The 25,137-nt window shown below is 44.9% G+C and overlaps 1 protein-coding gene across 1 annotated transcript in view; it reads right to left on the reverse strand.

Annotated features, from left to right (window-relative positions):
- Positions 1 to 25,137, reverse strand: part of CFAP58 (cilia and flagella associated protein 58) — a gene marked incomplete at both ends in the record, with an annotated part of 100,213 nt that overhangs the window by 21,324 nt on the left and 53,752 nt on the right. The window lies entirely within an intron of this gene.

Raw genomic sequence — 25,137 nt, forward strand, 5'->3', positions numbered from 1 at the left:
ATGTCTGTGAGTTGGAGGCTACTGGGTCTACTTAGAGAGTTCTGGGCCAGCTAGGAGGTGAGACCCTGTCTTAAGAAAGCAAAAATTTCCAGGCACTGCAGAGATGGTTCGGTGTTCAGTGAGCTCACTGGTCTGCAAATGACCTGAATTAAGTTCTCAGCATTCATGGCAGCATGTCACAGCTGCTTGGGACTCTAGCTCCAGGAGGAGCCAGTGCCACAGCCTTGAGATGCTCCTGCATTTACATGTACACACACACACACACACACACACACATGCAAAGAATTTAAAATAATGAAAAGAAAATACGTTTTAATTTGTCACTTGGAATGGATAGAAAGTGTATATATTATATTATGCTTTTCAGTACTGACATTGTATCCCAAGCTAAAACAAAACAAATACACACGATTGTGCACACGCACATACACAAAGAGTATCCAACCCTGAGATTATATACATATTCACTTGTTTTTTATTCTAGAACCTTTGTGATATTTCTCAAAATTTTGTTTGCTTATACAGAAGGAACCTAACCTAACTTCCTCGATCATAAATGCTAACATGGTAGATCATTCTGGGCTTCTATATCATACTGTAGTTGTTGGTTTACACCCAATTCTCCTCCAGATTTTCTCAGGTCAAATTAAGGACCATTTCTGTGCCTTTTATATCTTACAATAAACAGATGGCCTTGTTCTTGTTGTTTGTTAAATAAGTGAATGCATGAAGTAGCCAAATGGATGGATAAGTGGACAGATGGGTGGATGGATGGGTAGATGGATGGATGGATGGATTGATAAATGGATGGATGGATGGAGGGATGGAGGGAAGGAGGGATGGGTGGGTGAATGGATGGATGGGTAGATGGATGGGTGGGTGGGTGGGTGGATGGATGGATGGAGGGATGGAGGGATGGATGGATGAGTGGGTGAATGGATGGATGGGTAGATGGATGGGTGGGTGGGTGGGTGGATGGATGGATGGAGGGATGGATGGATGAGTGGGTGGATGAATGGATGGATGGGTGAATGAGTGGATGGATGGATGGATGGATGGATGGATGGATGGATGGATGGATGGATGGATGGGTGGGTGGGAGAGTGGGTGAATGGATGGATAGATGGATGGATGGATTAATAAATGGATGGATGGATGGATGGATGGATGGATGAATGGGTGAATGGATGGATGGGTGAATGGATGATGGACAGGTGAATGGTGTGGTTTCTTTACCTATTGCTATGAAATATCCTCACAAAAGCAGCTTAAGAGAGAAAAAGGTTTAATATGCCTCACAGTTCCTAATTATAGTCTTTGTCACTGAGAGAATGTCACAGGGGCAGAAGCTTCAGAGAGCTGGTTAGATTCTGTCACCTTAATACAAGCTAGTGTAACCTGGGAAGAGAGAACCTTGACTAAGGAATTGCTTCTATCAGGATGATCTGTGAATATTCTGGGACACACTGTCTTAGTTGCTAATTGCTGAAGAACTATCCAGGCCACTGCTAGTGTTGCCACACCTGGGCATGTGGTCTTTTTTTGTATAAGAAAGGTACCTGAGGCTGAATATGTTAGCACATTTCTTTAATCCCAGCATTCAGAAGGAGAAGGAAATGGGATCTCTATGAGTTCTGGACCAGCCTGGTCTATACAAGTCCCAAGACTGCCAGGTCTACACAAAGAGACCCTATCTTAGAGAGAGGGAGAGAGGAGGGAGGGAAGAAGAAGAAGAAGAAGAAGAAGAAGAAGAAGAAGAAGAAGAAGAAGAAGAAGAAGAAGAAGAAGAAGAAGAAGAAGAGAGAGAGAGATAGAGAGAGAGAATATAAGCCATTGAACATATTCCCCTCATGTTCCCTGTTTCCATTCCTGCCTCTAGGCTCCAGTCTTTAGTTCCTGCCTTGGATTTCCAAAGTAATGGGTCTGTAAGCCAAATAAATCTCCTCTTCCCACTCCCTGTCACATTTTGTCAATGTTTTATCACAGCAACAGAAAGCACTCTAGGATATATCTCATCTATAACCAGGAACAAGACAGTGATGCATGTGTGCTGGTCAGCTCCCTTTCTCCACACAGGGTACAAGACCCAGGCAGGGGATGGCACTGCCCACGATGTGTCATTTTCCCACCTCTGCTAGAATACAATAACACCATTGGCATTCTCAGAGAATCTATCTAGGATCATTCTAGATGCTATCGAGTTGACAAGTAAGACTAGCTGTGATGGATGAATGGGTGGATGAGTGGATGGGTGGATAGATGAGTGGTTGGGTTGGGTGGGTGGACAAATGGACAGAAAGATGGTCAAGTAGGTGAATAGATGTGGATGGATGGATGGATGGATGGATGGATGATAGATGGATGGATGGATGGATGGATGGATGGATGGATGGATGGATGGATGGATGGTTAGGTGGGTGGGTAGACAGATGAATGAACAGACAGGTGAATGGGTGGGTGAATGGATGAATGGATGGTTGGTTAGGTGGGTGAGTGGGTGGACAGATGGATGGACAGACAGGTGAATGGGTGGGTGGGTGGATGGATAGATGGATAAATGAATGGATGGATGGATGGATGGATGGATGGATGGATGGATGGATGGATGGATGAATGGGCAGATGGGTGGATAGATGGGTAGGTGGATAGATGGGTGAATAGATGACTCCATTATATGACTAAACAATTCTCCGAAGTCCTGAGAAGACCCTCATTCCAATTACATCAACAGTCTCAGGCAATAACAAAGAACTTACAGCCAAGATGATACCTAATTAATGTCCATAAAAACAGAATCATGTTAGTTGCTGTGACAGCCACTAGCCACTTTTAGTTATCAAGCATTTCAATTGTTCATAGTCTAAACCGATATTTATTATATTTTAATATACATCAGATACTACACACTTTCTGCTCTGTTGCTATGGTATCAGAAAATGATGTAAAATAGCATGTTGGTAACTTGCAGTTCATTTCATGTTGAAGTGGTATTAGTGTGAATAAACTGAGTTAATCAATATACATTATCAAAATCAGTTTCACCCAGCTCTTTCCATACTTTCTCATTGTGGGTACCAGGAGATTTAACATCACAGATAGGGCTCACACTATAAATTTACTGGACAGCTCTGAAATCAAGCAACAGTGTTGCCTTACATCTCAAATTATAGAACAAACCTATCCAGTTTTTGCATGTGCCTAATTTGAATGCGAACCAGCCACCTCTTTATATAAATAATGGCACGAAAACTAGATGAAAAAGTATGAGGTCATTATGCCGCACAGCCGACAACTTGGAAAATTAGACCTTGTGCAAATTGTTCCATAAAGCACTTAATAAAATTTTAGGGAAGTGGAAAATTGTGTATTAAGTTCTGTAATGCAAAGTAGATTTGTTTCCAACAGAACACCATGCGGAAAGGAGGGAGGATAGTCACGGAGGAGGGCAGCTTTTGTGCTCAGGCTACTGAAATCCACAGACTGATTGTCCCCTGCAGTTTGTGTGATTCCTGCCATCCTGGAGTTACATAGAGCAAGCCCTAGACACTAAGAGCCACCCAATCTGATCACAGAGCTATCATGGATAAAGACTAGCTTGTCCCTCTGCAATGTCAGCAGGGTACCCTGTCCACCTTAAAATTCCCCTTCCCCCTTAATATAGCGGCTCTCACGCCTCCAACTTCAAATGTCATCATAGGCTGCTCCTCCCTGTTCCTGTGTACCTTAAAAGCCAGGAGAACAGCCCTAGCCTGGGTAGACCCTGAGCCGAGAACAGAGGCTAGCCTAGAGTGCAGAGTCCTAACCTCTCGAGCAGGATACGTACCAAAGGCTGTGCTTTATCATCGGGTGCCCTGTGTCATCAGCCAAAGCTGGAACCTGGAGTGAGAAAGTGAAGTTACTCCGTGCATACCCTTGGGGTCAACACCCGAAGCTCAAAAGCTGATGACATGAGAGGGACACGTGATGTCTTGATGTACCCAAGTCATTTCTGACCTAGGAGCCACCTGAGTTGTGTCAGAGCTGGTCAAATGAAAAGGATTTCACAAGCCAGGGAGTGATGGGTGTATTAGCCATCAAAGAGGGATGGTGGCTTTCCCAAATGGGTGACATTTGAACACATACCGACTTCGCAGATGACACTCATTGAGAGGCTATTAAATGGCACAGACGTTGTGATAAGCAGGTCTGAGGGAGGGGGGCTGCTGTGCTCCGGGAGGCTCCGGTGTTTGTTTTTATTATTTTTGCTTTTATCTGGTGGACAAATTTATTACCTCTCCAGTTCCCTAGCCAGCTGGACACCAATGTCATTAATCTGAGAGCCAGCTCAGCAGTGCTCCTTAGCACTCCATGGCCCTCTTGATGCTGCCGCCTGCCCCCGTCCTCTGCCCACTGTGCTCGCTGAGACCTGCAGTCACTCCGTCTCCCATGCCACTCAGCCCATTACCCTCCTGGCTTTGTTGTTCTGTTTCCTTTTCCTCCGTTCCACAGAGGAATACTGCCCAGTGCCCTGTGTCACACTCGAACACTCAACTCTCTCATGCAGTAGGCACACCACAGTGCCATGTGTGTGTGTGTGTGTGTGTGTGTGTGTGTGTGTGTGTGTGTCTGTCTATGTACATGAGTAGGTACATGTGCACACATGTGCATGTGCCTGTGGATTTTATGTGGATTTTAACCAGTGAATGTGAACAAAGGCTATTGTCAGGTGCTCTCTCATGCTGTAGGCACACCACAGTGCTGTGTGTGTGTGTGTGTGTGTGTGTCTATGTACATGAGTAGGTACATGTGCACATATGTGCATGTGCCTGTGGATGTTAACCAGTGAATATGAACAAAGGCTGTTGTCAGGTGCTCTCTCATGCTGTAGGCACACCACAGTGCTGTGTGTGTGTGTGTCTATGTACATGAGTAGGTACATGTGCACATATGTGCATGTGCCTGTGGATGTTAACCAGTGAATGTGAACAAAGGCTGTTGTCAGGTGCTCTCTCATGCTGTAGGCACACCACAGTGCTGTGTGTGTGTGTGTGTGTGTGTGTGTGTGTGTGTGTGTGTGTGTGTGTGTGTACATGAGTAGGTACATGTGCACATATGTGCATGTGCCTGTGGATGTTAACCAGTGAATGTGAACAAAGGCTGTTGTCAGGTGTCTTCCTCTGTCACTCTTGACCTTATTCTTCGAGACAGGGTAAACCTGATCTCACCATTTCTGGAAGTCTACCTGGCTAACAAGCCCCAAAGACCCTTCCATCTTCATGGCCCAGTGCTAGAGTACAGACGTGTGTCTTTATTACCATCTTTTTACATGAGTGCTGGGGATCCAAACTCAGGTCTTCATGCTTGTGCGGCAGATGCTCTACTGACTGAGTGTCTCTTCTGGTTTGCGTTTGCTCCTGTCTCCACTGGGTGTATTTATTGTTCCACGGTGCCGTGCTACATAAGGACATTTTTATTCAAGTATATACTGGACACTGAGCACGGCTTATTCTGTAATGCTCTTCAGCTTAGCTTCCAGAACATACTTGTGCTGTTTATGTTTTTAGAATTTGTCTCTGGTTCTTTCTTTCATAACTGCATTATCTAGTACCAGGTAACAAAGAAACAAAAGTCCACGGCCAAACTTTTTCTCAACGTCTTTTCCCTTCTGAGCCCTTGCCAGCAAAGCTTCTAAACCAAATTCTCATCTATAACTAGGCTCTGCAAATCCACCTGTGGTGACCTTGTGGCCACACCGTGCCTCAGTTTTGTTCATTGGCCAGTTCCTAACAGAAATGAGCTGCTGGCTTCTTGGGATCTTCCCATCTTTCCTCAACCCTGCCTCCTGTGGGCAAATGCAGGAGCATCTCATGAAAGACCCAGCAAGTCCCCAAAGGATTTTACCCTCCTGCCTCCTCAAACAAAGGATGGTAGGTTTATCTAAGCAAGGGGTGTTATAAGAATGTAGCTAAAGGACAGGGAGCTTCTAAATGTGTTCATGTGTGGTACATATGTCCTCAAGAGTACACTACCCTCAGCCACACCACCTGCTCCCACCCAGAGCTGCCATTATGATCAGTGCAAGGTATCTAAAACCTCCAAGTTTGCCCAAGTTTGTTGGGCAAACTTGTCACCTCTGTCTCTGTAAACCACCAAGGACCACAAGGCAGGGTCCATCCTGCTTGAGCCATCTGGCTCAAGCTTGCTCTCCCTCTACTCCATGGCTTCTCCCTTGTTCGAAAAGCTCAACATCAAGGTCTGGCCTAGATAAGGAAGGGTTCACAGACAGGAAGACAGGTATTTCCAAGAGAATGCATCTCATTTCCAACAACAGTCAAGAGAACCGTGGTAGCACCAGTGACTTAAATGTGTACTTAGAAATGAATGGCTGTGAGCATCAAGGGGGAGTGGTGAACATAAAAATGCTTTACAAAATATAGCTTGCTGGACAAATGCTGGACACTTCTATCTCCATCCACCCCGCAGGAGCTGCTGAAACCACGTGAGACAGTCTACATAAAATTGCTTTGTCAACTGAAAGCATGTTTATAATTTGTAATTGTTCTGTGATGTTTTGCCTGTAGCTAGACCAAGAGTCAGACGGTAGCAGTGCTGGAGACAATGAGATAACTGCTAATTTCTTCTTATGCAGAGCTCCTGGGATTGTTTATAAACCACGAATTCTAATTAATTTCTATCCTCTCACCTTCATTTCAGATGTACACAGTGCAGTAAGCTTCAGACGCTGTTACCAACACAATCAAGCTCCTGATGACTTTCCATTAGGCCACCAGACTCCAGTTTGAGCTCTGACAGTTATCTTTTGCCTACAATTTTCTCTTCTGCGCTCTCTCGTTTCCATCTCTCAGGGGATTATAAAAAAGCAATTTCCCCATAGTCACTGCCTGGCTAATACTTTTTCCGTTGTCTCTCTGATTTCTAGGCAGTCCCTTCAAGTCCCAACTGATGGGAAAGAATCAGTGTCATGTGCACAGAACAGGGCCTCACACAAGTTGTTGCTTATACAAGACCTGTGCAAGAACAAGCCCACCTACATTCTAGAAAGGAGGAAGAAGTGTCCGTGATCTTGCCGATCCTGGTAGAGGATATGTGGACAGCTGGTGGCTTACTGGGGAGGCAGAGTCAGTTTTCTTTGAGGGTGTGTCCACGGTGGTCTCCCACTCTCCAGTAGATGATCCCACACCCAGAAATTATGTGGGCAGCAATGAAGGAACTTGATTGTTTTGTTTTGTTTTGTTTTGTTTTTAATAAAATGGCACGAAAGGTGGAATGGTAGAAAACTGAGGGTGGATCTGGGAGTAGTTTTGTGGGAGGCAAGGAACATGAATGTGATCAAAACACATCCAAAGAAATCCTCAAAGAATTAATAAAAGTACCTGTAAAACAACATCATCATCACTTTTCCAGCTAATATTTAATGGCTGATTTTAGTAAGCATTTAAGAAAAAATATTAAATTGTAAAAGGGAAACAACTCTGGTGTTATTTTCCAATAATCAAATCATCGCTTGTTAAGAAGGTTATTAATGTATCTTGAGACCTCAGGAAAATGACTGAGAAGATATTTATTTGCATATCCTGCGCACAACTAAGCACAGAGGAGCCGAGCATGATGGGTATCCTGGTCAGCTTCAGCTATCAAGTGAACACCGTCTACAGTCACCAGAGTAGAGTAGGGAAGCAAACGGTGTTTCTTTCTGGTTCCTGCTGCCAAGTTTCTGACTTGGGTCCCTGCTCTGGCTTTCCACAGTAAGGGACTGTCATTTGGAAGTGTAAGACAAACTCCTATCTCCCGTTAGTTGCTCTTGGTCAGTGTGTTTTTAATCACAATAGGAAACCAGAACAATAACACAGGTCTGCACTCCCAGCAGTTGAAAGAGAGAAGCACAAAATTTTCTGTAAGTCTGGAGCCAGCCTGGTCTGAGTTCCAGGCCAACCAGGGGCAAAGAGCATGACCCTGTCTCAAAGGCACTGTCTCCAGCTGTCTTCTCGGTGGCTCCGTGGTTAAGAATGCTTGCTGCTTTTCCATAGAAGCTGGGCTGGACTCCTAGCACACAGTTTGGTCACTCACCACTCACAACCACAGCTCCAAGGGATCCACAGGCATCTACAGTCATATGTACATAAAACCCATGCATGGGCAGACCCATTCACATAAATAAAGTAAATGCTTAAAAGACTTTTTGAAAGGGAGGTAGGAAGAAAGAAAGAGATCAAGAGAGTGAAGGAAGGGATGGAGGGAGAAAGTAAGGTGGGCAAGCGAGCAAGCAGGAATAAACAGGTTTTCAATGTGACCATAACCCAGTGGATTATATAATAAAGAAATATTTCTTCATAACTGCCTATACCTTACCAGAGGTATCATTAGGAATTGTAAAGTATGAGCAAAAGCATTTCTGGGATCTTCTAGTTTTTCTATGATTAAGAAATGGTGGGAGATAGAGTGGGGCAGGAGAGATGGCTCAGTGCTTAATAGCCCTGACTGCTCTTCCAGAGGATATACAGCACCTACATGGTGATTCACAACTGCCTGTAACTGCAGTTCAAGGGGATCTGACGCCCTCTCTTGGTCTCTCTGGGCAACAGGCATGCAGGTGGTTGCACAGACATCCATGCAATCCAAACATTCATATACATACTAAAAAGTGTGTGTGTGTGTATGTGTGTGTGTGTGTGTGTGTGTGTGTGTGTGTGTGTGTGCGCGCGCGCGCGCGCGCGCCATGGGCTGTGTTTCTCTGAATAATGGCCTTTCAAGGCAGCTTATCAGCTTTGCCAACTTTAGTCACCATGAATCAAGAAGAAAATGAAAACCACCCTTGCCTTTTGTCCTCTACTGAGTTCTTACCAGTATATTCTCCCCACCCATGGTTCTTTGAAGGTCTTATGTGCATCTTCTTCCTCTGCATCCCAGAGCCTGCCCCTCAACATCACCTTTGCTGCTTTGACCAATTACAACTCTTTTTTAACTACTACTCCCCCTCCTCGGTCCTGATCTCCACAGCCTTCCTTCCTCTTCACCGTCTCTGTGTCCCACCCAGAACTAATCAATAGTGTGTAGAATACAGGCTAAGAAGGCCAAGCAAGCCTTCTTATAGCTGTCTAGAGGAGTTTCAGCCACAACTTTGTCACTGGGTACTTATCAGGTCTTGATCGTGTTACTGAACCACTTTGGGCCTCAATTTTCTTATTTATAGCACTGGGCTAATAATACAAATCATTGTGATAATAATTCACATTGTAGCTATAATACAATGGGAACATACAACACAAAAGCATTCAAGTTTCTAACTGTTAGAGCTGCGGCTGTTGTCGTGACAGTCTACAGCAGTCTTACAGATCAGGGTTAATGTCACCGCCTGTCTCTGAGGCCATATATGGTTTCCCATGGTGCAGCCAAAGGTACATCCCAGCACAAGATAGCCAACCCCACACAACAGCTGTACCTCACCTGTCAGAACTGTAACTCCATCTCTCTTCAGCCTGAAAACCCTTTTGCATTCATTTCCAACTGGATCTCTTTCAGGAAGACTTTTCCTTCCTACGTCTGAACTTTCCATGTTGCCCTCTCTGCCCAGTCCCTCCACCAGTGCATCCCTTAGCTCTCACAGCCCAATATGTCTGGCTTTGTCCTGGGCACGTGAAATTACCTTTTCTACCTTAAGGTAACAATATCCATGCAGATCAGGCCCTGTATTACTCTTAATAACAAGTAGTTCTAGTAAGGGTAAGTAAGAATCCTCCACCCACACCTTAACCCCACCCCATCCGCACCCACCCCAACCTCCGCAAGTTGGTTCTAATAAAGCCAAGACTCAGACCTCCATCTGAGTTCTGCTCTGGCACTACACTGCAGTGGGTGTTTTCAGGAAATGACTGGAGGAACCACTATAGTACTCAAAAGCCCAGTCCAAGCCCATTTTCTTCATCCTTAAGGAATCCCGTTCTTCCCCCTCCTGTTCTCTAGCCCTTCTGGTCCAGATGGCTGATCTGTACTGCGAACACTTTATATTTTTGCTGTCCCAGCAGAAACTCTGACCCATAGGTACTGACTGTCATCGGTATCCGGTAAAAATGGGAGCAGCTGTTATCACAATTGCTCACTAAATGGAACCATAAAATAATGATCTGGATTTTCACACGCTGCTCTTAGACACCAATCTCATTTCTTCCCAGAGACACCTCGGGAGTCTTCACAAATAGGCAATAAATTTCTTACAGGCAGGGACCGTGTCTTATATTCCTCTGTGTCTCACAAACATCCAGGGCAAGATAGACACCCCAAAATGCCTTTTGAGTCATAATTAGTCTTCTGAGCGGGCTCTCCTACTTGGGGGCCCAGCAGCTGGAGATGCACAGGCTGCGAAGCAAAAGTCCCCCATCATTATCAGCTCACGACAGAGAGAACACCGAGTCCCTGTTCCCCATTGTCAGAATCCAGAAGCAAACTCGGTTTGCTGGCCTCACTCTAATGTTTAATACGCTACCTTACTTGGCATCTGTTCCAGAAGTGACGGTGCGTCAGGAACTCAGAAAATGGTCTCCTGGGTATATAGGCAGTTTTGAGTCTGTCTCTTCCATTAAATCCACCCGGGGTAGCGAATGCACATCTTTAAATGCATGAAACATGAGCCAGACGTGACACCCATCTATCAGGGCAGCGTTAAGGAAAATAAAACCACAACCGCCATTATAGGGAGAGAGAACTTGATGACCCACCGGAGAGTTCTTCCAAGCTAAACGATTCTATAAATCCCCCGAAAATCATAAAAAAGAAGCAGATTAAGGATTCATGTAGGTATCGACACTATAAATACAAATTAATTTCTGCTCCGGCTGCAGTTTTTCTCATCCCTGATAGAAGCACTTCCAGCCCTGAGATATTTTGGGTAAAATACCAACCTACAGAGAAGCTGAGGACAGTTAGGGGTCCCCCAGGTCCTTGTAGGCAACCATTTTCTTCTAATTTCCCAAATAAATCTGTATCTTGAAATAAACTGAATTGAATCTTGCTGCTGTCCAAAAACATTTATCAAGGAAAATTTGTTTTGTTTGGGGAGGAAGACGTAATGGTACAAAAATTCAATAAGGAACGAAACACTCCACTGAGAAGCTCATTCCTGAAAATGTCTGGACTCTGTAATCTACTTATTCCTTTTTCAGTTACTGGTCATATTATTGCTATTTGTTTTTTCCTGAAATTTCTTTTTTGAACACTGTTCCTGCAAAAAAAAAAAAATCTTGAACACTTTCTGAGGCCAAAAATTGTTGTTCTTCCTCTCACCTGGGTTTGTGCCGTTCCATTCATAATGATCCTTGCAGAAGTAAATAGTAAGTTTTCCAAAAAAAAAAAAATCCTCAAACTGACTACATAGCTCAGTAACCAGAAATAAAAAAAATAATAGTAACTGCTATCTGGTTTTTTTTTTTTTTTTTTTTTTTTTTTTTTTTGCAAGATTAATATATCAGCTATTGCGGTTTTAGCTCACATGTTTTCCCTGATCCAATATGGAGTCAGAGACCAAAATAGAAATGAACAAATGGATCGTAGATCACATCCCAAATGTGTGTGGGGGGCGAGTGCTCAGTTATGACATCACAGCTGTGTCTCCTATAAAAAGAACCATGTCCTGTGGCAAACTATAATTTCCCAAATAAAGGGAATAAAAGATGAAAGGAAAGAAAAAACATGTCACCAATAGAATCCAATGATATCGACCAGATGCCAGGAGTATTAAAATACCATATCCGATGAAAGATTTTTTAAAAAAAAGAAAGAAAAGCTTGTATCACAAGTGTTTAAATTGGAGATGCTTAACTAAAAAGTGTTTCAGCTGAATGTCACCAAAGAACAGAGACAGTGGCACAGCACTGTAATAAAAGCCACTTTATCATGTGACGTGTGCTGTCTAATAGGAGATTAGCAAGGATGACATACAGGAAAACTCAAGAGACACTTTGACCCAAGGTTTGGACCTCCTTGTTGTTTCTGGAAACCTTGAGGTTGTGACATTGAAAATCAGCCTCCACCAACCTGGTGAGGACTTGAAGTTCTCGGTCACTCCCATCACCCCAACCAGCTGCTAGTCCCAACCCCTGGACATGCTGAGCGGTGCTTGAAGACTACCAGTCACTGCCCCGTTCTTGAGCGGCTGGTGGCAAAAACATGAATGAGAACCGGATAAGCCAGCTGAGCCCTGTCCAGACTGCCAGCTGACGGAGTCACATTTGGTAAAATGGTTTATGCTCTAAGCCAAGAGGCTGCAGACCGGTCTGCTGTACATGACCTGGGGCATTATAGAATAGAATACTATCTCCTGAGCACAGTGTGAATGAACTACCCCTCCCCCACGCCCCATTAACAAAAGAAGATGCTGCCTGATTACTGGGTGGGTCTCAGGCAGTAATTCCTGAAAGGAAGACTCCAAGTGAAATACTGAGATATATGCTAAGCTCTTTATGAAACACTACGTTGGAAGCCCTTCTGGAATCTATATCTAAAGTGCAGGACCGTGGTAATATTCATGGGCGTGTGTTAACCACAAGCACAGAGCTGTTCTGTACAAGGAGACCTTTGTTCACTCTACACAAGGCCCTCCTGTGAAAGACGGTATTGCCATCTCCGGTTTACAGTCTCAGGACGGAGGCACAGGGTAGCTGAACACTCCAGCAATCCGCCCGAGGTTATGAGTGAGCTGGGCCTCACAAACTTGATCTGTTCAGCGGGCTCATCCGTGCCTTCCCTCTGCTTTTACCAGGCACTACCCCAAGGAGGCCTCTCCTGACCATTGGCCAGGGAAGTTATCTGGCCCAGAAAGTTCACTCTCCTTCCCTTGACTCTTAGATAGCCAAGGAAAGCATCCTCAAGGAGACTCAGACAGAGACGTTACAGTGGATGGAAGCAAGAGAGCTTCAGCATGTGGCCAGGGAATATCTTCCACACAATGCCCAGCCCACTGGCAATAAATATGTGGCCAACCAACCAGCAACTCCTCCCTTCCCGCTCATTGGAAGGTGAGGGTGGGAGGGGGGTCATTCCTCTCTTCCTGTGGATATAGGCGATGCTGTGTGGAGAACAGGGGATCCCAGATATTGCTCGGCTAGTGTATGTGAACCCTTTATTAATCAAACTTCTAGACTTGTCCCCACTGTTTCTTGGACATCTGATGATTTAAAATAACGAACTCTTCAACTAAAGTGGAAATATAGGTAAAGGTGGAAATTCAGTAAACACGGCCCTCTTTGAAAGCACTTTGTTTCAAAATACAAGGTGAACAAGACCCTTGCTAACCAACTCAGACAGAGACAAGCAAGCATCAGCATATCTGTCTCTGTGGATCACAAGTGTTTAAGGTCCTTACGGTTTAGGGCATAAACTGGTTTTAACTTCTTTCTGCCTAATTGAGCCTAGCAGAGCCAATCTCTTTTTAAGAAACACTAACGCTACAGGGAATTGTTCCTGGCCCATTTATGGAGAAGCCGTGGAAGAATATGAGAAGCATTTGATAATTCAGCACATGAAATACACCTAGGCAAGTGGAAAGAGACACGGGCGGAAAAACTATTCAGCTCCAGTGGCGCTGAACAGGATTGTAAGAAAATCTCCAAACATCTGCATATTGAACATTTGCTGTCTACAGCTAGCCTGAGAGTCCACAACAACCTTCAGTTCCTCCCTTAGGGCTTGCCACCCTTGGAGGAGCTGGCTTCTGAGGGCAGATGTATCCCTCTGATCAATTGTTGAACAGAGTTGCTGTTGGGATCACGAAAAGAAATAGTGGTTCTTGGGTTGTGAATCTCTTCAACCTATATAACCCACCCCCACCTCAGGTCTTAGAAGCAACAGCAGGCATGCCAATTTAAGTTTTAGGATTACACACACACACACACACACACACACACACACACAAATAGGGGCTTGGTGAGTAAAGATGCATCCTAACCAGGCCTGACAACCAGTTTGATCCCTGGAACCTATATGAAGATGAAAGGTGGAAACCACCTCCACCACCTCCACAGGCACACTATGGACCATGGTTCCCCCGTGCATACACACAAAGGCACACACGCGAGCAGACACACAATAATATCATTAATAATAAATAAATAACTGTTTTTAAGAACCCAGGAGCGATCGACAACACTGTGACTTAGTTCATGCGGGATGGTGCTTGGTCCCCACTCATGGTGCTCAAATTATTCTGGCAGAAATGAAGACGCTCTACAGAGACTCTTGCAACACCTGGTTCAAAATGACTGAAGTAACGGACTCGAAGGAGGAGTTTCCCTACGGAGTCTCATGCTGGGACAAGGAGAAGGCTGAGAATCCTGGTGCCCTTGGAGGAGCACCACAGCTCTAACAATTTGTCAGGCCACCATCTTAGCGAGCCGCAAGCCCAGACAATGACAACAGGACACCAGTGACAAGACCACACCCTGACCAGGAATCTCGGGTGTTCTTATTCCTGGCCTTCTAGGCTAAACTTTAATCTCACTTTGGAACCTCAAAGATAAACTAGGTGGGTCGCTAGACCTCTCCGACTCTCTTCCCAGTGGGACCACATTGAAAACTCTCCCTTCCCTGTGTTTTACTATTAGTGTGGTTGTTTTCACTGGCTTCTCAAGAATGGGCTGATGAACTTGACTTCTTGGGAAACAAACTGTGACCCACCCCCGACCAAGTCTGCTGACAGCGATAGTTGGGAATGCGAGGACTATGTAGGAAATCCGTCGAACATAACTTGCTCCTCCCCTCTTTCTATAGAGAGAGACATGTAGAGTCCTGGAAAAGAAAGCTGGCCCTCAAAAACCCCAAGAAGACCTGGTAAAGAAGCTGGAGACTGGGAGAGCTGGGGAGATGCTTGCAGCTCTTACTAAACCTTCTAATGTCCTCTGGCCAGACCAGCAAGGTTCCAAATAAGCTGTGTCTCTCTCATTCTATTGTTCTCCGAATCTCATTCTATTCGAGAACAAACGCCCACCAACCAAGTGGTTCAGTTCACACGGTTCCTCTGAGCACTACCCGGCCATGGTATCTCCAGGGAGAGAGCATCTCCAATCACTTCAGCTCAGCTCCAGGGTGGGCTGGTTTCTACACTAACAGATCAAACAAGTATTATGTTTCGTGTGGGCTATACCACCAGCTGCTGGGGCACAATATTAGAACTCAGCCTTCCAAATCTTAAAGCAGTTGTTAAATAATTGAACAATTGCTTTGGAACAGGGTGGGCAGGAAACCATCCCAGAAATAAAATGTTTAGTGATGTGGAGGTAATAGAGAAGAGCAGTTAGGAGCTGTGTTCTGCATTCCAATGACTAAGGTCTGTAAGAGGGGTCAGATGGTAAGTGCTATAGAACAGCCCAATGAGCCGATCGGTCTCCCTCATAACATCAACCGCACCTTGAGAACGTAAGGACAGCCATGGTCAGCATGTGAATAATGGATATCAATAAAGCCTGACTGATTTCTGGTCACTGGGTTTCATATCGGGGGTTTTTTTTTTTTTTTTTTTTTTTTTTTTTTTGGTTTTTTTGTTTGTTTGTTTGTTTTGTTTTGTTTGTTGTTGGTTTTTTTTTTGAATGCCCTAAGAGTATTGTTCTTTTACTACTTACATAAATGACTAGCATTCTATGTGAGGGCCAGAGAGAAACAGGTGATGGGTCAGACAGCGCCCGATTCCATATTTCCCTTATAATCAGAGCTCTGGCATTTCTGAGCAGTAAACACTTGTCCAGGTTTTGTTTTCCCTCCTGTGTACATTCACGGTCAAGTTCACTCCCCTCCCCTGTGGAATGAAAACAGCAGCATCAACCTTATCTGAGTTTGCTGTGAATGCGGCCAGAACAGAGTGGTCAGCACAAGTGGCTAGACACCACTCAGCATCCGGGAAACTCGAGTGGTGCTCGCTAGCTCCCGCTGCTCTTCAAAACTCTCCGTAGCTTCTGCCAAACCTCTCCAGGCTGCCAGCAAATAGGACCAAAGGTCATCATGTCTTCATCAACAAAGAAACACTTGAGACTTCTCCCACTGACTTGGGTAGTTTGCTGCTCCAGCAAGTCAAGCCCTGGAGAGCTCTGAAATACGGCATTTCTGCAAAGCTCTCCAGAGGTTCCAGGGCTGCTGACCCGGCCCTGGGACTGTGCCTATAGTGACATGTCTCTAGATTCTATGACAAAGATGAGCTTGCTCTGTGAGCACCCTAGGTGGTTCACACAAGGCGAATTCAGTTCCCATGGTGTTCCGACATTGCATGCCATGGCGAAAGAGCCTGTGAGGCTTCTGCCAACATATGACTCCACAGTCCCCTAGGGACCAGTCATGTGACCTTGGGAGAGAGTCTTAACCTTTCTGTATCTTGTCTTCACTCCTCTGTGATAGAAAATGGTACTAACTCCTCTTGGCTTATGATGACAACTGAAGGGACATACACACAACACACACACACACACACACCATAGCATCTGACTTTAGCATATGCTCCATAAATGTGGGATGGCCAGGAGGTCACACACTTACACACACACACACACACACACACACACACACACACACACACACACACGGACAAAACAAAAAAACAAAAAACCACAGACTTTTTGGTGAAAATGATCAAAAGAGGGGTGTGGGGGGGCTACGAAAGGCTTGTTCCCCCGTACAACAGGACACTCATGCAGAGCTGTCCACCCCTCCTCTCTATTCCAGCCATTCTGCAGTTAAGTAGTCAGTCATTAAATTAAAGAGAAGGCTCACCTTGATGAGGCAAGACCCCCATGTCAGCAGAGAAGCAGCAACTACCAGTTCAGCTCATGGTCTATGTATCTGAGACTATCCCCATTACCAAAGCTTCTATGTGCATGCGAAAGAAGGTGCGTGGTTTCCTAAAGCAAAACACATCTGCACTCCTGCAACCCAGCATTCTCACCCACACTGTTACAGAGGAACCAGTGTTTACCCATGTAGCCATCCTAAATTACACACTTCCGGTAGGGTATCTCAATGGCTACATTTCATTATGCCTATCTGTATAATGGGTCCTCTGGGCAAGCTAGCTCAGTGAGAACATGCTAGAAGCTCAATTTTATTTTCCTTATTCAAACTGGTCGGGCTCCCTGGTATGCAGTTCACTAAAGTCTCTGTTGAGGGCAAGTGTGCCTGACACACTGTATACATGAAGGTTGTGATTAGAGCAAAACCGAGGCTCCGTCTTTAGAGTATTGAATTTGTCCCTGAAATGCCAGCCAGAGAGGCCTGGGGAAAGACCCAGAGAGAACTTGATTGGCAGGTGCCACTGCTGGTTGCGAGGCTGGATGGGCACGTTACAACAGAAATAACTGGCTGAAAGATGCAGGTCAGGGACAATCTGCAGGCTAATGGTCTCCAGGGCCTGCCAGAAAGCCAGATGCCATACTGTAGACACTTCTGCTACCCAAGTCCCACCCTCTTATCATCCTAAAATTCATAACTTTGAGCTGACATGCCTGATACACTGGGGTGTCCATGCGTTTCTGAAAAACTCTGGCGGCTTCATATTCCAGCATCGAAACTCTAACACAGACTCGGCTTCTCTGCCTCCGGTCAGGCCTCCTCTAATGAGATCCTGGAGTCAAGCAAAGGCCCCTCAGCCTGCTTCTCAGCCAAGGAGAGGAGCGGTGAACTAATGTCCTAACGTCGCTCACCTGGAAGGCGGTGTGCTCTGTTGTTGCTGTGATGTCCCTGAAAACTATCAGGAACCACCAGGACTCCCACCAGTTCCCTCCCCAACCACCACCCCACCCCACACCAGGCCAGTGGCTCTTCCCCTTCTCCCTCTCTGACTCCTTTACACTAGCTACTAATAACTCCCCTCTAGAGTGCTGCAGCCCAGCATCTGTCTCAGTATCTGGTTTGAGGTACCCAGACTGAAATCCCTGCCCACTCCAAAGCATGTCCAAGTCCCGAAGCATCCAACCATGGCACCAAGAGTTCTCTTGACACCAGGGTGGAGATGGCTTCATTCAGCCTGAAATCCACTGGCCACGGTAGACCCTCAAACACAGGCTACTTCCACTGCCCCTGAGAGAGTAGAAGGCCTTTCCAATGCTTCAAGACATCATTTTCTGGTTCTGGAGGGTTTGTGAAATAAAGCAAGAATCATCATCAAAAAGGGGAGAGTCACCTCGTTCATGGAGCTCACCAATCCTGCGCCAGAAAACGCTGTTTGCCTCCCCCGCCACTGAACTCCACAATGACTCAGCCTGTTTACCCTCCGGGTGCCCATTCAAGCACTGCTGCAGCCTGGTGCCTCTCCTCCTTCCCTGCCTCCTTGCTTCCATTCAGTTCCTGGGCTTTGCACTTTCGTCAAGGAACCAGTGAATGAGATCAAGGAGATCAAAACAAGTAAAAGGGACCCTGCGACTTTCTTTCTTCATTTCTCCTTATCCTGGCCCTGCAGCTGGACAGACCACCCATCTGCCTGTCAAGGGCACTAGGTGGCATTGCTTTAAGTTACTTTAGTACTGCTTTTAAAGTTATGTGCATTCAGTTTTATGTTTTGCCTGTATATGTGTGTGTGACTGTGTGTATGTATATGAGAGAGAGAGAGAGAGAGAGAGAGAGAGTGTGTGTGTATGTGTGTGTGTATGTGAGTGTGTGTATCACGTACAAGTAATGCCCATAGAAGCCAACAGAAGGCACCAGATCCCGTTGAATGGAGTTACAGATGGTTGTTGGCTGCCGTGTGGGTGCTGGGAATCAAACCTGGGTCCTCTCAAAGACTAGCCAATGCTCTTAACCACTGAGCCATCTCTCCAGACTTGGTTTTGAAGGGCTCATTTGGTATTCTTAAGGTTTGCTAGTGAGTAACACTCAACATACCAAACACATTTCTAGCTATCCTTAAAAAAGGAAGGGACATATAAGCCTGGATTTGGCTTGATTCTGAGAGCTGCTTCGTGGAGAAGGGACCCACAATGCCCTGGGCTACAGTCCCCAGCACCCCCTTTTGCTTCTGACTCTGAGAACAACAACAATGGGCCTGTCTGATCCTAACATGCAAAGCTTACTTCCCGGCTTCTTGCCTGGCTCTAAAAATAAAGGTATTTAAGCACTGAGGAGGAAAAAATCCCAGCTGCTCTAAGTGTTCCTTGCAAGTGCCTCCAGCAAAAGGTTAAACTTCCTATACTTATACCCCTGCCTTATGCTCATTATTTATGTAAAATGCATGATGATGATGATGATGGTGGTGATGATGATGTAATGACCGCCATCACCACACACATGCTAGCATGTTCCCACAGATGTCTTCAAAGAAAACAGTTATGAATCCTGTGGATTGGAGAGGCTCAGAGGCTGAGTGAAGTGTCAGCAGTGGCACGTGCAAGTATGTTTCAATTGCACAGGCTTCCTTGAACGGGAGAGAAACCTGGTTAGACAACAGCAAGCAACTCTTCCCATCTGTGCCTACGTTTCCAACACTTCCCCCATCTTCCCAGAAAATTGCAACTGAAAGCTCAAGAACCATTGTCAGCTGGATCCACAACAAGGAATGGACGTTGAGCACACCCATGGGAGTCAGCCTGACTCTGCACACAAAGGCATCGCAGACAGAGCCATGAACCAAAAGTAAAGCCCAAACCACTTTAAAGTTAATAATGGCATGTTGAGATAATAGTAAGAATAGGTCCCTGTTCTATTGGCCCAAGATTAGAACCCCTGTCTGTAAGATGACTGACTTCTCACAGAACCACCACTCCTCCATCATATGTCAGTCACTGGACAGATATTAGTAGGGATAATGCTAGGGCTGTAATAACCAACAAGCAGATACAGAAAGCACCTTTGGAAGAAAGACTAATGCTTTTGTAGAGCCTGCAGTCTAGCAGAAAAGTGTCAGATGCATAATGGTGGGCTTGGGAAGGGGTACTTTAGCTGATAAAGTACTCACTATGAGTCTAACATTAGAACTTACATGAAAGAGTCCAGTATTGTGGCATATGAATACAATCCCAGTTCTGGAAAGGAAGCAACAGGATCCTTGGAGCTCTCTACTCAGCCATCCTGGCCAATCAGTAAGTCTAAGCCAATGAAAGACCCTTTCTTAAAATACACAGTAGATACTGCCTGGGGTACAATAGCTAAAATTGATCCCTGACCTCCACAGATAACTGCATGCGCATGCACACACACACACACACACACACACACACACACACACACACACGCACGCACGCATGCACGCGCACATGCAAATACAAAGCACAGTTATAGTAATCTCATCAGTTATAAGTGTGATGTGAATGGGACATCAAGACCTCTTGATCAAACTTTATCAAAAACATCTAACCTAGAAAGGGTCCCCTGAAGAGGAAAGGGGCGTTTACAGTAATAATTCAAGGATAAGGAGTCAGCTGGGTGTTTATGTCTTGAATGAGACGTGTCTTCTATAAGATCAGATGTTTGAACTCTTATAGCCCATCTGTGGCACTGTTTGGGAAGCCTGTGGCACCTTTGGAGGGTGCAGTCTCACTAGAGGAGGTGGGTTACTGGGAGCAAGCCTTGAGGCTTTATAGACTGACTCCACTTCTCTTTCACTCTCTGCTGAAACAATGCTACCAGCCAACCTCTTGCTCCTGCTGCTATACTTTCCCAGCCGGCTACCACGTCTCAGTTCCCCTGCTATAGTTTCCCCTCTAACCCCTGCCCAGTCTAAAATGGACTGGGTGGCTCTGAACTTTGAGCCAGAAAAAGAAAACAACAACAAAAGAAACCCTTTCTCCCTTAAGTTGCTTTTGTTGTCTCTTTTTATAAGAACAACATTGTGGCATTTTATGAGAGCAATGACTAAAAATGTCTGTGTATACTGAGTCCTTACCTGGAAGAGAAGCCAGGGAGATAAATAGGAAGTGTTTTTCCTAAGGAACTCTTCAGTCTGGAGGGGGGGAATGTCTTCCATTTTATCTGCTGCTTGGAAGTTGTGGAACCTCTCTATGCCATGACATAGAAACATCATCACCCAAAAGTTATTCTGGGACTCAAAAAAAGTGAAACCACGAGTCTTCCAAATTGTAAAGAGTTGTTCCTGAACTTTTCTAATAGGTTAATAAGACACATAAAGCTAAGAGAACGACCAATTCTTGGAGCATTTCTTGCTTTGTCAGCATATCAAAGCATGCTGTCTGGGGATATATGACTGCTAGGGGACTTTGTAACAGCCAATCATAAAAGACTAAATAAGAGATTTCTCAAAAAAAAAAAAAGTGAGACTTTGGAGAACTATAAAAACTGCTGGCTGCCAGACATCAGTATTATTAATAAAATTATCAATGTTAATGATGTCATTGCTAATGATAATTGAACACTCTTCCCAACTTGGTAGTAGAAAATTATCATTATTGTCTCAGATTTACAAATGGGAAAGAAAAGAATTGAGACTTCTATATTACTTTTCTGTTGGCTGTGACTATGACCAAAGCAACTTACAGAAGGAAGAGTTTACCTGGAGTCCATCATGGCTGGCAGGCAGGGCAGCAAGCCACAGGCTTGGAGGCAGGCTCAGGAAATTGAAATTGTAAGATTGTATCTGCAAGCATGCAGCCAAGAAAGAAAAGTGCAAGTAGGATGATTCTGCAAGCTCTCAAAGCCCACCTCCAGTGACGTACTTCCTTCAGCAAGGCTGCACCTCTTAAACCTCTCCAAACAGTGGCGCCAACTGGGAGCCAAGTGCTCACATGCCTGAGCCTTTGGGGGACATTCTTTAAACCAACACAGTTCCTATTAATGACCATATATCAAAATATACCATAAATCGTCTGCAATCTTGAACTCTGGTGTTTATAAAACATTACTCTAAACAAAGCAGCTCACACTTTTACAAAAGCAGTTCTGTCGGTGGTTTGCTCAAATGTCAAAATCCAAAGGTGTCCTGTGTTTGAAGTAGTGAACAATGACATACCGCAGCCGTTCCTCTAGGGGACACTCACTAAGAGGGCAGGCTTTGAAAGGCCACAGCAGAACAAGGGTAAGGGTCTGGGAATGTGTAAACTGGAAAGTTGTGACTGAGACCCCTTCATGTAAGAGTCACAACACAAACAAAAGGATAGAAATAATGCCCCCCACCTTTGCCAGGAAAACCACAAGAATGTGGATTTGTATCTCTTGAGCTCTCCCTGGAATAAAATATGGTTCCTCTGGGGATGGAAATCTACCAGCCTCCTGTCACAAGTCTAGGATCCCAACACATGATACATGTCCAAAGAGCAAAAAAAAATAAAATAAAATAAAATAAAATAAATGTCCAAAGAGCTCAAAGTTAGGAACCTAACATAAAGGCATCTCTCTAAACAAGCAACATTAACTAGGAAGCCTGACAGAAACTCATTTAGGCACATAGGTCCCCAGACAAATGACCTAAGTTCCATCTGTGGAACTCTCGGTGGAAGAAGAGAACCAGCTCCCGGATGTCCCCTGACTGCCACACAGTCCTATGGTGTGCATACCTGCACTCACACATACATGAAGCACACACACACACACACACACACACACTAAAATGGTAAACACTAATGAACTAAGAACATCAGCCAAAATGTAAACAGACCCAGATTTTTTTTTAAAAAACAAGGGATTTTCCTAAAATACAAAGAACCCCCCAAAATTCAAAAATATAAAAATATCATTTTAAAGAACCCTGCTAGTAGGGCTATATTAACATTAGATGAATTTTAACATTCTTGTGAGAGTTTCCATATAATACTGAAGAAATAATTCCCCCAGAGAAGAATAAAAATTATACCCTCTTGCTCACCTAATGATCATACCAAAAATGTATTTGAAGTTAAAAATAGTACAATAGTGAGAAGTCAAGCTGAGCATGATAGCACGCACCTTTAATCCCAGCACTGGGGAGGCAGAGGCAGGTGGTAGAGGCAGGTGGCAGAAGCAGGTGACAGAGGCAGGTAGCAGAAGCAGGTGGCAGAGGCAGGTGGGAGAGGCAGGTGGGAGAGGCAGGTAGCAGAGGCAAGTGGGAGAGGCAGGTGGAAGAAGCAGGTGGGAGAGGCAGGTGGCAGAGGGAGGTGGGAGAGGCAGGTGGGAGAGGCAGGTAGCAGAGGCAAGTGGGAGAGGCAGGTGGGAGAAGCAGGTGGCAGAGGCAGGTGGCAGAGGGAGGTGGGAGAGGCAGGTGGGAGAGGCAGGTGGCAGAGGCCGGTGAATCTCTATGAATTCGGAACATATCTTTTTCTAACTCCAGGGATCAGTTACTTCTAAAAGCTCGCTTATGCTCAGAGCAGTCTTTGAATTCTAAAGAACACATCTACTACAGTCCTCAGTGAAAAGGAAAAGATCATAAAGAAAGTTTAACCCAGATATGCATGGATCTGAAGACCTTAATGTACACTTTTTATTCTCATGAGAGAAGTGGGGATCCTTCAGATTTCTTCTTAATGGAAGAATGTTCTCAAGGGAGAAAAGCTTTACAACTAAATAAAAACACCACATGTGTCAAGACCTGTGTTGAGAAACCTGTGTGTTACTTAAAACATACTTTATGGGTTCAAATGCTTGTATTAGAAAATTAAAGGACTGTGAGTATAGTTCAGTGACAGAATTCTTGGCTCAATTGAACTCATGTGGTGCACATAAACTCACACAGGTACACACAAACACATGCATGTTTTCTTAGTTATGGTACCAAATATAATATAGGACAAACTCTCTATAAAATACAAAAAGGATGATTTTAAGAACTGAGTTTGATACAATATAAGATTTGATTTTCTATTTTACAAAGTGTTACCAGTAGCAGAACAACACCAGTAACAAGAGAGTGAGGCCAAAACAAGTGTGGGTTCTGGTAGCTCAGGGTTCCAGGCCTTTGCCCCCAGCTGCCTGGCTTTGGGACAGGGCACTATAATGATGTTTTAGAATTGCAGTCCACACTCTGGTGAGTCCCCCAGTGCCTGTGCTCTAATTAGCTACCTTTGTAACACCCACCAAGTTAGGCATGTCCCCTTAGTGAGAGCTAGCATTATTACTTCTGCTTTATAGAAAAGGAAACCAGTGTTTGAACAACATCTCTAATTGTCCCCAACTCAGTGAACCATCAACTACTGATGGCAGGCACTACCTCACTTTAAACCTGTCTTCTCCATCACCCTGCTCATCTCCAAGAGAGGAGGGAAATGCGATGCCCACTCCAGGTGCACCATCCAGCCAACTTTAGGGAAAACATGTCTACGGTCAAATACGTAAGCCTCCTCTCCCACGTGTGTGGAAGTTCCTACCCCTTCTAATGGTCACCCAATAGTTAAAGTTGCAGGCTTTGGAACTGATACTTCCTGTGATGCTCAGGCCTTTCAGTGCCTCCAAGCGTGCATATTCATGGGTTCTATTGTTGTCTTTAACGGAGACAGAAAACCTCAGGTGCAGAGAACTCAAAATCAAATAGCTGCAAGCCAGCAGAAGCAGAAAGCCAATTCAGGCCACCTGATGCCAGCCTTGCTTTTCTTACTTCCTCCTTACAGTCCCAGGTCCCAGCTACAGCAATGACTCATTAAGTGCCCGGATTTATTTCTCAGGGTTTTCAAAGCCAGCATCGGGAAATGGCTCAGTGGGTAAGTTCCCTCACCATCCAAGCCTGAGGACCTAGGTTTGAATCCTCAGCACCCAGACAAGGCTATGCATGCCTGCAGCCCAGGACTGGACGGGTTGAGGTGAGCAGATGCTGGGAGTTTGTTGACCAGCGGTTCTAGTCAGAAAGGACGGATTAAGATTTACTGAGAAGATCTGTTTCTAGAGAATATGGTGGATGGCTGTAAGACTCCCAGCATCCTCCTCTAGCATGGATGTGCACTTTGTGCACCCATATGTCATCTCTGTGGATACCCGTCCTCACACGCAGATCCCATCCGCAAACACGTCTTTTCATTTTCACTCACTCAGATCCTCCCGTGGACAGATCACAGAATGCACTATCCAAAAACTGTTCTCAAGATTGAAATCACAGCACTTCACAGCACATGAAGATAGGAAGAAAAGCAGGCAAAATAATTTAACAAATAGAAAAGGTGAGGAGGGGAAAAAAAATGTTCGCATTAACCGGCTGTGGTTAAGTCTAGCCTTGAACTTAATTTCCTAGGATTCTTGAAATATCAGTGATCACAGAGTAAAAGA

This window comes from Micromys minutus (genome assembly GCF_963924665.1).
Source record: "Micromys minutus genome assembly, chromosome: 2".
NCBI lineage: Eukaryota > Metazoa > Chordata > Mammalia > Rodentia > Muridae > Micromys > Micromys minutus.